This window comes from Nilaparvata lugens, chromosome 11 (assembly GCF_014356525.2).
Source record: "Nilaparvata lugens isolate BPH chromosome 11, ASM1435652v1, whole genome shotgun sequence".
Taxonomy (NCBI): domain Eukaryota; kingdom Metazoa; phylum Arthropoda; class Insecta; order Hemiptera; family Delphacidae; genus Nilaparvata; species Nilaparvata lugens.
This window is the reverse complement of record NC_052514.1, coordinates 19,289,966-19,303,783: the sequence shown is the minus strand read 5'-3', so window position 1 is coordinate 19,303,783 and position 13,818 is coordinate 19,289,966. Positions and strand designations below refer to the sequence as shown.

Below are 13,818 nucleotides of genomic sequence, written 5' to 3'. Positions count from 1 at the left end.
AAGAAGTATAAGGATGGTAAAGGTAAACGATAGGATACACAGAGCTGAAACCAAATAGAATGTATATTTACATGCTCTTCATTACTCAACAAGCACCCTGTTCAGTTGGCGTTGTTGAACTTGAAAAGAAGCAACAAATATTTGCTAGAAGTTGTTCGCTTCGGAGAATGGAAACTATTGGCAGAAAGAACGAGCAGGAAAACCACGGCAGCTGTTGGTTGCCCAGTTCCAGCCACATCTCAACAAACAATAATCTCCACCGTGAGCGTTCCATCTTCCCGCGGCTTGAGAAAATACGTCATCTTCAAAATTATATGACACAAACAGAAGAGGCAACATATTTTCTATCAAATTGTCCATTTTCCGATTGCCGTTTGGGTACAGTGTTTGCGTATGTGCCATACGCTTCTTCTGTGTTCAGCTGCAATATATAGAAAGAAATAATAAAAACATTGGTTGAAGAGATTTTCGATGTCTTGCACGAAACTCTTCTGTCAACAGTAGAATGAGAATTCTCTATTCGCTTTGATGAGGTTATTTGATGTGAGTGTTGTGATAAGTTCGTATCAGAGATCAGGATCATCGAGTTTCATTACAATCGATGATCCATCTTTTTTGAATAAATCATTATATAATATATTATGGAATCTATATATTTATATCACTGTCCTGAAACAGTATACTATTTATTCTCATATTTTATAATACATTTAGTAATTTATACTTCCTGAGTATAAACAAGTTCATGATTCTGTCAATTTAACATGAGCTGAATATTTAATAGAAAACAAGAAGGATCTCAATAATCACGTTTTTTGATGGATTTCGCTAAATTCTTCACCAGGCAGGGGACCCCCACCCCCAACCCAATGATACACCCCACCTCAAATTTGTAAAAAATTCAACGCCTGCCCCCTTCCATAAATTGAACTTAAAAATGGTTATTTTGAACCCCGCTGTATATTCAATTTTAAGTTTACTTTTCTTGGAATCACAATTTTTAATTGCGCAGTCTGCGTCAAAACTCCCTCCCACCCCTGCCTTAGGCCTAGTTCAAAATCTAGATGAAAAATGAACGATGGAATTTACAATGAAAAATTATATTATGTGATGTTCACAAAGTTGAATCATTGGATGAAACATATTAATAAATTTGTTGGATTGAGCGATTCAATGTAATCCGATCACATATTGTGGTAGTATAACATGACAGAGTTCATCTTCTGATCTATTACAACCGACTTTGAACAACAAACGCTTATTTCTAGATCATCTAGAAACAAAGCTGTTTCTAGTAACACAAAGTAAATTGAGAAGTATTGAGACTTTTCTATTCTCTTTTACAATGACCAAACTTTTATTACATCACTGATTAGGAGGGAAGGTACACTCATTGGTGTACTTAAAAGTTCTACACAGAATAGAATTTATTGGTTGTTATAAGTGCAGTAACATTTTGCTTTTCCTCCAAAACTCATGTTGGATTAGGGAACCTCTTGCATGCCACTGCTTTGTGCTCTGTGTAGGCTTGCACGCTTTTTCATATTTTTCTCGAATACTGTTAGCAATTTGCATGGGAGTAGACGGTTTAATGACACCGCAACGCTATGATCGCTAAAGCCGAATCATGCATTAACTGCATGGGTTGCTAGTAACGATGGAAAGATAAGCTTACTGCGTGAATTCAATACACGTAGTACTGTACTGTATAGAACAGTATTCACTTTTTTCGCATTGGAGCATTTTATTACCAAAAAGAAAACAAACAATTCACTCATACATATACATACATGTACAAAAATATAAATTAAATGTACATAATACAATTACACTACATGCCATATACATCAGAAGGAAAACTGAGCTAATTCTAATATTTCTAGGCATCACCAGCAAAAAGATAACTCTTTGTCCGCTGGTGAGAGTTGCTTAAAAACGAAAATCTTTAAAATGACGAGAAATTGAAACGAAAAGGCTTTATTAGGAAAGTAGAGGCACAAAATATACTTTAAAAATGTGGTCCAAAGTGGAATAATTTAAACCGATATTGATAATTTATAAAAGGTAAGAATTCAGAGAACTACCAAACTGGAAACTGAAACAGAAAACTGAAACAAATCACAATGCTAGGTTCAAAGTGGAGAAATATTCACCCACTCAGTTATGCTCTTCTTTGATATTTCATCATCTAAATCGAAAGGTATTGACTTTATTTATTTATTTGCTGCTTGTGTAAGTCAATTGTCTGTGAACACGATAACTCCATTCCTAATTAACCGATCGACTTGAAATTTTAAACTTAAGGTCCCTATACCATGAGGACCCGACAATAAGAAATTCAATAAAATTCAATCCAAGATGGCGGAAAAAATGGCGGATAATTACTAAAAAACCATGTTTTTCACGTTTTTCTCGAAAATGGCTCTAACGATTTTCTTCAAATTTTCATCATGGATAGCTATTTATGAGCCCTATCAACTAGCATAAGTCTCATTTCTGGGAAAATTTCAGGAGCTCCGTAATATTCTTGAGAAAAATGGCGGAAAATGACTAAAAAACCATGTTTTTCACGGTTTTCTCGAAAACGGCTCCAACGATTTTCTTCAAATTTATACCATGGAGAGCTTCTTTTAAGCCCTATCAACTGGCATAAGTTTCATTTCCGGGAAAATTTCAGGAGCTCCGTAATATTCTTGAGAAAAATGGCGGATAATGACCAAAAACCAGGTTTTTCACGGTTTTCTCGAAAACGGCTCTAACGATTTTCTTCAAATTCAAGCCATGGGTAGCTATTCATAAGTCCTATCAAATGACATGAGTTTTTTCCTTGAAAATTGCAGGAGCTCCGTAATATTCTTGAGAAAAATGGCGTATAATTACTAAAAAACAATGTTTTTCACGATTTTTTCAAAATAACTTGACCGATTTTTTTCAATTCATACTCTGTATAGTTATTTATCAGCTCTATTACTGGCATGAGTCTCCTTTCTGGAAACTAATGGGGGGTCCACCCCATCCTTGAGAAATGGACTTTGTAACCTCCTTCTCGTGCATGAGGTGAGTAGGTAGAGCAGTTCATAAAAAGAACACATAGTCGAGATATTTCATCTGTAGAACAGCTGTTTTGACGACTTTAAAAAAATGACGACTAGAAAAATCATTGAATTTCAAAATTTATACAAAGGAAAAAGTACTCTGAAAACAATTATATATACACATATACAAAAGTCTGATCGTAGTTTCGAATATGAGCAAGGAAAGTTGTGTGAGTGTACCACACCAGATTTTTTTCAAAGCAGTCAGATAAATTATTCTCATTCATGTATTTTTTTTTTCGTTTAATCGATTATTGTAACTTTTCGTCATACCTTCACCATCGATGATCAGAATATACAATTAATTTAAAATCGCAGATGACATAATGCTGAACAAAAGCACTAGCAAACAAACAAAGCGCTTCATAATGCGCTTCAAAGCGCTTTTATCATTCATAATGTTTACAAAATGTGTAATATTCATTACAGATAGAGATATTTATAGAATATAAATAAGTATTATGTTAAATTAGAACTTCGAACAGATTTCATCCATATAAGTTGATACTTATCATTCGACTGTATCACATGAGTATCAAGCTCACCAAACTTCTCAAGTTCTTCATTGAAAGAATGGAAAAAGTGGGATAATGATAAAAAATATCAAAGAATAGAAAATTTGTTCATAGTAATAGGGAACATTAATACCTAGGTTTTCTCCATGCAACAACTGTATCACCTTCTACAAATCCACCTGTGAATACAAACAACATTCCAAATCACACAGACATCCTTCCATAATATGATCGTTTCTTGAGGATTTGAGCTTCAAACCGACCAGATAGCAATAAGCCTAGCGCAGGATTATTTCTCGTGTTGATGGATGGAAGCGTGTTTGACGGGGCGTCTGCAGCCTGGAGCCAGGCGATAAGAAGCGCTTTGTCAGCATAAACGTTGCCATTGTGTACTCGAATTCGGCGCGAGTTGTCTCCGGGACCGGGGGAAGTCTGAGGAACCGGGGGAGTCTGCGAGACCAAGGGGACTCTCGTTCGCCAAACATCCTCTGGCAAATAGCCGAATCGTACGCGCTGCTCCCATATGTGAGCGGTGCCGGTCTCTTGACACTCACACACACTCACACACACACACACACACACACACACACACACACACACACACCGCACATGATTGGTGCGACGATTGAGCGACATACGGCCGAGGAGGAGTAACGTTGAGGAAGTGAGGGGCAGAGATTCAAGCCGCAGGACATATTGGATCAGCACACACTGACTATAAGACAAGTATGTCGTATGTTGATGTGACGTCACTCCACTGCATGTTTGAACTAGCAGGCGAATTGAAAGCTGCCACCGCAGATCTGTTTTCACAGTTTTGTAAATAATATCACTCACGAGTCATGATTTGGTAAATGTGCGATTTTGTGAATGTGATACTTCTTCTGGAAATGGATCAGGTGAATTGTTTGTTTGATTCGGTGTACTGTATGTGATTTATTGTATTGGTCAATGTGGTACTGAGAAGATAACAGTGCTTTAGAAAGAAGTAGGATGAACAATCGAGAATCAATAACTAAAGGTAATCATCCAACCAAAGAGTTTTATTGCTTCTAAAGAAAATAATGCGTCAAAGTAAATTCTGTCAATAGTATGGTTCGAATATGAGATAGTTCGTCCAAAGTGATTTATTAATTATAGGAAATTCAATGCTCTACAATAAATATCGTACAGTACTGACAATAGTATTGAATTTTTCTATTATTGCTTCTGGAGAATACAGGCAAGATTACAATGAAAAAAAAAATTCCTGCAGCCTGCTTTTTCCATTTCTTGCAGAAACAGAAACTCATCAAGTTGGTTTGTTCTTCTCTCATGTCTAGATATATTAGAATTGTAAGTGATTTTTCCTTATATATTTTAACAATGTATGATAAAGTTTGTAACAATCATAGGGTTATCAGTTCCGGATCTCATCTGTGTTACTCAGTCATATTTCCATTAAAATTCATTCTCCCGACTATAAAATCGAAGTTTCTTCTCAGACAGCTCTTTCAAATTAGTTTTTTCAAGTCATTATTCGTGGACTATGAAATACCACATATCAATATAGTGAAAAGTTGATTATTCTCATGAATCCGCTTAAATCCTCATTGGAGACTGTGATTAATAAATTCTTCAGGAATCAGAATGCTTGTATAATCAAATACAACGAGTGACACAATGATAAGAGGAATCTCATATCACTATTATTTTAGACCAAGAATCTCTCAAGAAATGATATGAGGTCATGATTTTGACAGAATCCAAGGTCAGGGCAGTGGACTGTGAATGATAGTTGGTATAAATACCTACAAATAAATCTTTGAATTCTGTGCATAAAAATACTGATAGCTTGAAGTGTGGTAAGTACGCCAATAAAAGACTAAATGAATCAACAACATAAGATTTAATAATAATAAGATAATAATAGGCAGATGGCCACATACAAAAAAAATTGTAAGTAGATTGAGTCAAATATCTTGGGATAATTACAACATGATAAAACGTTAGAGAAATACAAAATTTAAATGAGATTAGGTCAATGACATTAATGACCATTGAAGTCTGACAATAATCGAAAAGGTAATATTAATGATACCTGAATTGCGAATATAAATTGAGTGCTATAATGAAAGTTATTGCTGCAAAGTTCAATCTTAATGATTTACAAAAGGAATAATAATAAATGACAATGATTTACAAAAGGAATAAAAAATGACAATAAGCTGTAAATAGTGCTCAACAAGTAAAATACATAAAAATATATGCGGCATAGGCCTTCAGTGATTTGAATGTCAAGATAGACATCAATCGAATGATAAATAGGCGTCAGTGGCCTTAGAAAATCACTTGTAAAGCCAAGGGTAGCTGTCAAATCCAATGAAATAGTTGCTACTATTGAATACAATTATATAGGCGTCAGTGGCCTCAGAAAATCACTTGTAAAGCCAAGGGTAGCTGTTAAATACAATGAATTAATAGGCGTCGGTGGCCTTAGTGAATCACTTGTAAAGCCAAGGGTAGCTGTCAAATCCAATGAATTAATAGGCGTCGGTGGCCTTAGTGAATTGAATGTCAAGAAAGACATCAATAGAACGATAAGTAGGCGTCAGTGGCCTTAGAAAATCACTTGTAAAGCCAAGGGTAGCTGTCAAATCCAATGAATTAATAGGCGTCGGTGGCCTTAGTGGATTGAATGTCAAGAAAGACATCAATAGAACGATAAGTAGGCGTCAGTGGCCTTAGAAAATCACATGTAAAGCCAAGGGTAGCTGTCAAATCCAATGAATTAGTTGGCGTCGGTGGCCTTAGTGAATTGAATGTCAAGATAGACATCAACAAAACAATTAAGTAACACATAAGTAAATGAAAATTGAATAGAACGATTTACGTAACCTGAATAAAATTTTGAAGAGGAGATGCAGCTAGGCAGACAGGCAATGACTCCGCAATACCCACAGGAACAGGACATCAGCAAGCGATGACGTGATCTGGCCATGCGATGACAAACATGGAAGCGTCCACCACAGCAGGCAAATCCCCCAGTGGAAATGAGAACAGGAGCAAGTAGAATTCCAAACGAATAATCTGACCTTCAAGTTGTTGAATTTTTTGAATGATTTCCAAACGGTAGAGATGATGAAATTGAAAGTTTGAGTTTCAAGAGGTGAAGCCAATCGTTAGAAGAATGGCAATTGAAGCCCACACGAGGTTGTGAACTCAACAAAGTTTATCAGCGTAACTATGCGAAGCAATCGATGAATAATTGAATCACAATTGAAGAATAGAATAAATGAATTAATTTGCAGAAGTAATTCACACTTTAAAAATGTTCCGTAGATCAAATAAATAGCGATAAACGCCCACACAAGGTTGCAATTTTTGACAAAGTTTATCAGAGTAATATGCGAAGCAATCAATGAATAATTGAATCACAATTGAAGAATAGAATAAATGAATTGATTTGCAGAAGTAATTCACACTTTAAAAACGTTCCGTAGATCAAATAAATAGCGATAAACGCCCACACGAGGTTGCAATTTTTAACAAAGTTTATCAGAGTAATATGCGAAGCAATCGATGAATAATTGAATCACAATTGAAGAATAGAACAAACGAATCAATTTGAAGAATAATTCACTTTTAAAAACGTTTCGTAGGTCCGATGAATATGGATAAAAGGTTTAGACCGGGCGCGAGATCTGCACACCCGACTATACTCCATTGAAAGACACGGAAACTAGCTAGGCGTGCTAGCAACAAAAAGGGGAAGGCAGAAATGTCAGCCACATACGTAAAACGTTTGCAAACGTTTGGTGAAAAAGTAGCAAATATCTAGAAAGTAAGATGCCTAAAGACAAAATAAATTCCAAAAAATTGAATAATACAAATATTAAAATTGAAACGACAAAATAACACGACTAAAAGTATAGAAAACCAACTTGATTCAAGCAGTGCCGAAGAACCGTGATGTGACGTCACTGGTCAGCGCGGACTGACAAAATGATGACATGATGTCTACGTAGTAGCGGAACGAGTAACAAGTGGAACCGTTCCAATAAATGCTTTGTCAGATTTTACATAAACTGGGCCCCTCGTGTCATACGGGGGTATGGCACAATAAGAAAAAGTAAGAAATATGTAAAATCTGGCAAGGCAATTGGAAATTGAAAACTGGGCCCCATGTGAGAACCAGGGGAAAAAAACAATGAAACCTAAAAATACAACATGAACCATAAGAGCAAGGGGATTAACTAGAATCCTCATCGATGGGAAGAGGTGCTAAACTCGAAATAGCTCTCTTAAAAGTGCCAGAGGGAGTGAGAACAGTGACAACTCGAACCTTGTCATCCTTACCGGGATGAACTTCAGTAATGCGCGCCAGCTTCCAAGTGGACTGCGCGGAACCAGGATCCTTCAAGATGACAACCGTACCGACCTTCAAATTTTCATAATTGTTTAGCCATTTGCCTTTTTTCTGAAGAGTGGTGAAGGAATGGGTCTTTTTTCTGAAGAGTGGTGGAGAAAAAGTACGAGATTTGGGGGCGCCTACATGGATGGAAATAGGACCAGCGTAATCCAAACCACAATTTTATTGTAAAAGGGAAAATTAGCCTGAACGCGGGCCGCTGGTAAACTACCCATGATGTGCTCAGAACGAAGAGCCGAAAAGCGAAAACACATTATGCAATGCCGCAATACACTTTTGATGGTGCGACAGGTGGAGGGAAACCAAAATCGTTGTCTTACACTGGCCATGGTGGTCTGCACACCAGCATGACTTAGACGACGATGGTGAGCAACAATCAATGCACGAGTGAATTTGTGATTGCTGGGCAACAATATTTGATGTTTATAATCAAAGGAAGCATTTGCATTTTGCAAACGTCCACCAACTCTGAGCAGAGAATCTGAGTGAATGAATGGTGACAAGGCTTTAATAGAACTATTAGGCAATAGCTCCTGATTTTGACGCAATGCTTTAAGTTCAGCAGATAAAGTTTCTTCTTGAATAGATTTGAAGATACAATTTTCAGCTTCTGAAATTTCAGAGATAGCTAATTGACCAAAGCGCGGAGTGAATGAATTTTGTTTCCTTCAATTATGAATGAACTGTAGAACATATGCTGTTGTACGAACGATTTTGTGATAAGTTGAGCAACTATTGATTATGCCTGAAATAACATCATCATGAAAAGAAGTAGTAGCTAATACCTGAACTGATTGAGAACTGATTTCCTGAACTGATACCTGAACTGATTTCTCTAACTGATGAGAGACATCATTTGAAGTTAGAAAATTTGACATGACCCTATGGGGAGCGGCCACAGGTGAAGCGGGGAGGCATGAACGAGGTGCTGCAATAGGACGAATAGCTTTACAAAAACCAAATATGACCCAACCTAGACTGGTTTTCTGAAGAATGGGAACGTTTTGAGCTAGATACAATTTACCAGGCTGAAGTATAGATGCGAATATGCCAGCACCAAGTAACAAATCTACAGGTTTAGATTGATCAAACAATGGATCTGCTAATTTGAGTTCAACAGGAATTGAAATTTTAGAAAGATCAATGTTCACACTAGGAACATTAGATGATATGCTATCAACTACAATACAATTTTCTTCAACCGACCACGAACGATCAGATGAAGACAAGCAAACTGAATGAGAAATAGATGATTTGGTCTTATTCTCACCTACACTATGAATCAAAGTGTCAGAATACAAAGCAGCAAGTGACAATTTTTCAGCCAACCTAGTTGACATCAAATTACAATCAGAGCAAGAATCTAAAAGCGCGGTTGCTTTAATAAATTCCCCACTAGAAGATTGAACCAAAACTTCGGCAGTAGGTAACAAGGCGACAGTTGATTGTTGTTGCAAACACAGTGACGAAGTGGAGCTCATTGTGACATGAGAGTTCTTCTGAGGCTGTTCTGCATGAGAAACAGCTTGCTCAGTTGTTTCCGCATTCTGAACCATGACGGAATTCAAAACAGCATTCTTACCCTTGGAGGGAGCAAAGGATTGAGAATGAATAACATTTGAAGTTACCTTATCCTTAGAAGTAGGCTGAGTGTCTCGTGATTGAGGATACGACCTATGAAGAACAGTGTGGTGACTCTTGCCACAAAGTGTACACGATTTGTCCGAACAAACATGATTGGGTGCGAAAGGCTTGAGGCAATTATAACATAACCTTTTGTCACGGACAGCATTCCAACGATCAGTAACCTGCAACTTCAATAATTCATTACAACGATTTGGAAAATGACCAACAGAATTACAAAAACTACAAGGTGACATAGAAGAGGTAGTAACCTGCATCCTAGCTTGAACATTTGATTGATTTTGATTGAACTTCGGCTTGCTATGAGCACCAACCGAGTTGGATGTACTTTGCTGTACATTTCCTTGATGATCGTTAGCTGAGCTTGAAGCAACAGCTTCCATGATTTTGCATTGTGATTCCAAAAAATTCCAAAATTTATCAATGGTGGGAATGTCGTGTATACAAACACTCTTTTCCCATTCTCGAACAGTAGCAGTATCCAACTGCAACAACATTTTGTGCATGTACAATAAGTCCTTGATTTGGACTCCAAGTTGAAGCGCTTCGAGCGCGGTAATGTGGGACTTGCAAAAGTCAATGAATGCCCGTAATGATTGCGGACAGTTACGCTTTATGGTAGGCGGAGATTCAATTGCCATGACGTGCCTGGCAGCAATTAATCTCTTATTGTCATACCTCTCCCTTAAGAGATTCCAAGCAAGCTGAAAACCATTTTCGTCAGCTTCAATGTGTTCCACTCTAGCAAGAGCTTCACCACTGAGTGATTGACGAAGATAGAAAAATTTCAATGAGTCATTAATATTATCTTGATTACCAATAATATTGGTAAAAGCACTTGAGAATGCTTGCCATTTTGAAAGCTCCCCATTGAAGCCTGGAAGCGGAATCTGAGGCAACTGAAAATTTGCCAAATGTGAGTTTTGAGATGTTGGCCGCTGGGAAGCACCAGCAGTGGCCTCATTGTTGCGTTGTCTGCTTTCAAAAGCAGTTAATGCAGCGTTAAAGCAGTTAATGCAAGGTCAGGGCAGTGGACTGTGAATGATAGTTGGTATAAATACCTACAAATGAATCTTTGAATTCTGTGCATAAAAATACTGATAGCTTGAAGTGTGGTAAGTACGCCAATAAAAGACTAAATGAATCAACAACATAAGATTTAATAATAATAAGATAATAATAGGCAGATGGCCACATAGAAAATCACTTGTAAAGCCAAGAGTAGCTGTCAAATCCAATGAATTAATAGGCGTCAGTGGCCTTAGTGAATTGAATGTCAAGAAAGACATCAATAGAACGATAAGAAGGCGTCAGTGGCCTTAGAAAATCACTTGTAAAGCCAAGGGTAGCTGTCAAATCCAATGAATTAGTTGGTGTCGGTGGCCTTAGTGAATTGAATGTCAAGATAGACATCAACAAAACAATTAAGTAACACATAAGTAAATGAAAATTGAATAGAACGATTTACGTAACCTGAATAAAATTTTGAAGAGGAGATGCAGCCAGGCAGACAGGCAATGACTCCGCAATACCCACAGGAACAGGACATCAGCAAGCGATGACGTGATCTGGCCATGCGATGACAAACATGGAAGCGTCCACCACAGCAGGCAAATCCCCCAGTGGAAATGAGAACAGGAGCAAGTAGAATTCCAAACGAATAATCTGACCTTCAAGTTGTTGAATTTTTTGAATGATTTCCAAACGGTAGAGATGATGAACTTGAAAGTTTGAGTTTCAAGAGGTGAAGCCAATCGTTAGAAGAATGGCAATTGAAGCCCACACGAGGTTGTGAACTTAACAAAGTTTATCAGCGTAAATATGCGAAGCAATCGATGAATAATTGAATCACAATTGAAGAATAGAATTAATGAATTAATTTGCAGAAGTAATTCACACTTTAAAAATGTTCCGTAGGTCAAATAAATAGCGATAAACGCCCACACGAGGTTGCAATTTTTGACAAAGTTTATCAGAGTAATATGCGAAGCAATCGATGAATAATTGAATCACAATTGAAGAATAGAATAAATGAATTAATTTGCAGAAGTAATTCCCACTTTAAAAACGTTCCGTAGATCAAATAATAGCGATAAACGCCCACACGAGGTTGCAATTTTTGACAAAGTTTATCAGAGTAATATGCGAAGCAATCGATGAATAATTGAATCACAATTGAAGAATAGAATAAATGAATTAATTTGCAGAAGTAATTCCCACTTTAAAAACGTTCCGTAGATCAAATAAATAGCGATAAACGCCCACACGAGGTTGCAATTTTTAACAAAGTTTATCAGAGTAATATGCGAAGCAATCGATGAATAATTGAATCACAATTGAAGAATAGAACAAACGAATTAATTTGAAGAATAATTCACTTTTAAAAACGTTTCGTAGGTCCGATGAATATGGATAAAAGGTTTAGACCGGGCGCGAGATCTGCACACCCGACTATACTCCATTGAAAGACACGGAAACTAGCTAGGCGCGCTAGCAACAAAAAGGGGAAGGCAGAAATGTCAGCCACATACGTAAAACGTTTGCAAACGTTTGGTGAAAAAGTAGCAAATATCTAGAAAGTAAGATGCCTAAAGACAAAATAAATTCCAAAAAATCGAATAATACAAATATTAAAATTGAAACGACAAAATAACACGACTAAAAGTATAGAAAACCAACTTGATTCAAGCAGTGCCGAAGAACCGTGATGTGACGTCACTGGTCAGCGCGGACGGACAAAATGATGACATGATGTCTACGTAGTAGCGGAACGAGTAACAAGTGGAACCATTCCAATAAATGCTTTGTCAGATTTTACAATTTCATAGCACTAATATGTAGGTCCACGGGCAATATCCAATTTAATCGGAGATTGTATAGTTTTCAACCATTTTTGACGACACTACAGTCCAAGTAGAATTATTAACTTGCAGTTCGTCATGGATACTGAAATGAGTATTGATTATTCATAGGTGTTTGTTTGAACCTAGAATTCTATTCAAATCAATTGAAACAGTTCTTTATCCCCATGAAAAACAAATCCAAATAACTCAATCATAAAATATAATGAAACATTTCGAGGACATAATAATATTATTCACCTAAAAGTAACGATGAGCTCTTTTTCACGATGAGAATATAAACACGATAATGCAACCATATTTTAGAGTAGTTTTGAAATTGAAGTTAATTTTGCAAAAATATATTTTTTACAGCTGAGGGTTTCAATCATTCAACCTTCACTTCACTTTCATTCTGAAAGAAAATATATGATTCTTCATTATCCTAACCATATAATAATAATCGTAGTCGTATATAGCAGTTTCACCACATAAACTCAACTCTGTGTTGCCAGTGCCTAACCCGTTTTTGAATAGCATCAAGTTGGTTTGAATGTCTGTCAACGGGTGAGTTTGAACCGAGTGAGTATTTACGTGACAGAAGCAAGAGCCATGATGACAACGTGACTGTCATGACGTGACGTCAAGTGGATGCGGTTGTCATGGGGGGGGGAGTAAGAGCACCCTATTGAATCGTCATAGGTGACTACTTGATAATGCAGTGCTTTGTTGTGTTACAATCGGGTAGCTGAGTGGGGCACGGCCCCTCTATTCACAAGAGGGAAGATTGCTACTACTACCCAACTGTAGACTGTTCCCAGTTTCTGTTGTGCTTATGTTCTCCAACAACTTTTAGTTGTTAGAGAGTCGTTATGGTTGTGTGCGAGTGAGACGGAGCTCTCCTATTCTCTCTTTTCTGCTCTCCTGTAAATTTCCACATCCCTCCATGGTGTCTTTCTTCCTATCACCAGCTTTCGAGACAGTTCACTCACTATGTAGTCCACAGTGGAAAGTTGATATTATTCTGTTCACTTCTTCCTCACGTCTTTTTCACTGCTTGGACTATGGTCAAATTTCACTTTTTTCTGTCATTTGGAGTATGGATGACTCTTCCTCCACTAATAAAAGTTTTATTCCCTCTTATGCCTCACACTTTCTCCATCAGCGCCCTTTGTAACCTTCGTGAACCTTCGCTAGGTTTGAGGCCAGGATGAACACTCGATTAATAGATTATTAATTTTGCATTTAATTTTCTTGCTTATAATGCTAAGGTATTGTTTGTCATTCCCTATGCAATAACCTCATTCTTATAA

At 37.1% G+C, this 13,818-nt stretch overlaps 1 protein-coding gene across 1 annotated transcript in view; it reads left to right on the top strand.

Moving 5' to 3' along the window:
- LOC111064113 (dopamine D2-like receptor) overlaps positions 1-13,818 on the top strand; it is a 459,718-nt gene that overhangs the window by 314,527 nt on the left and 131,373 nt on the right. The gene's annotated exons all lie outside the window — the stretch shown is intronic.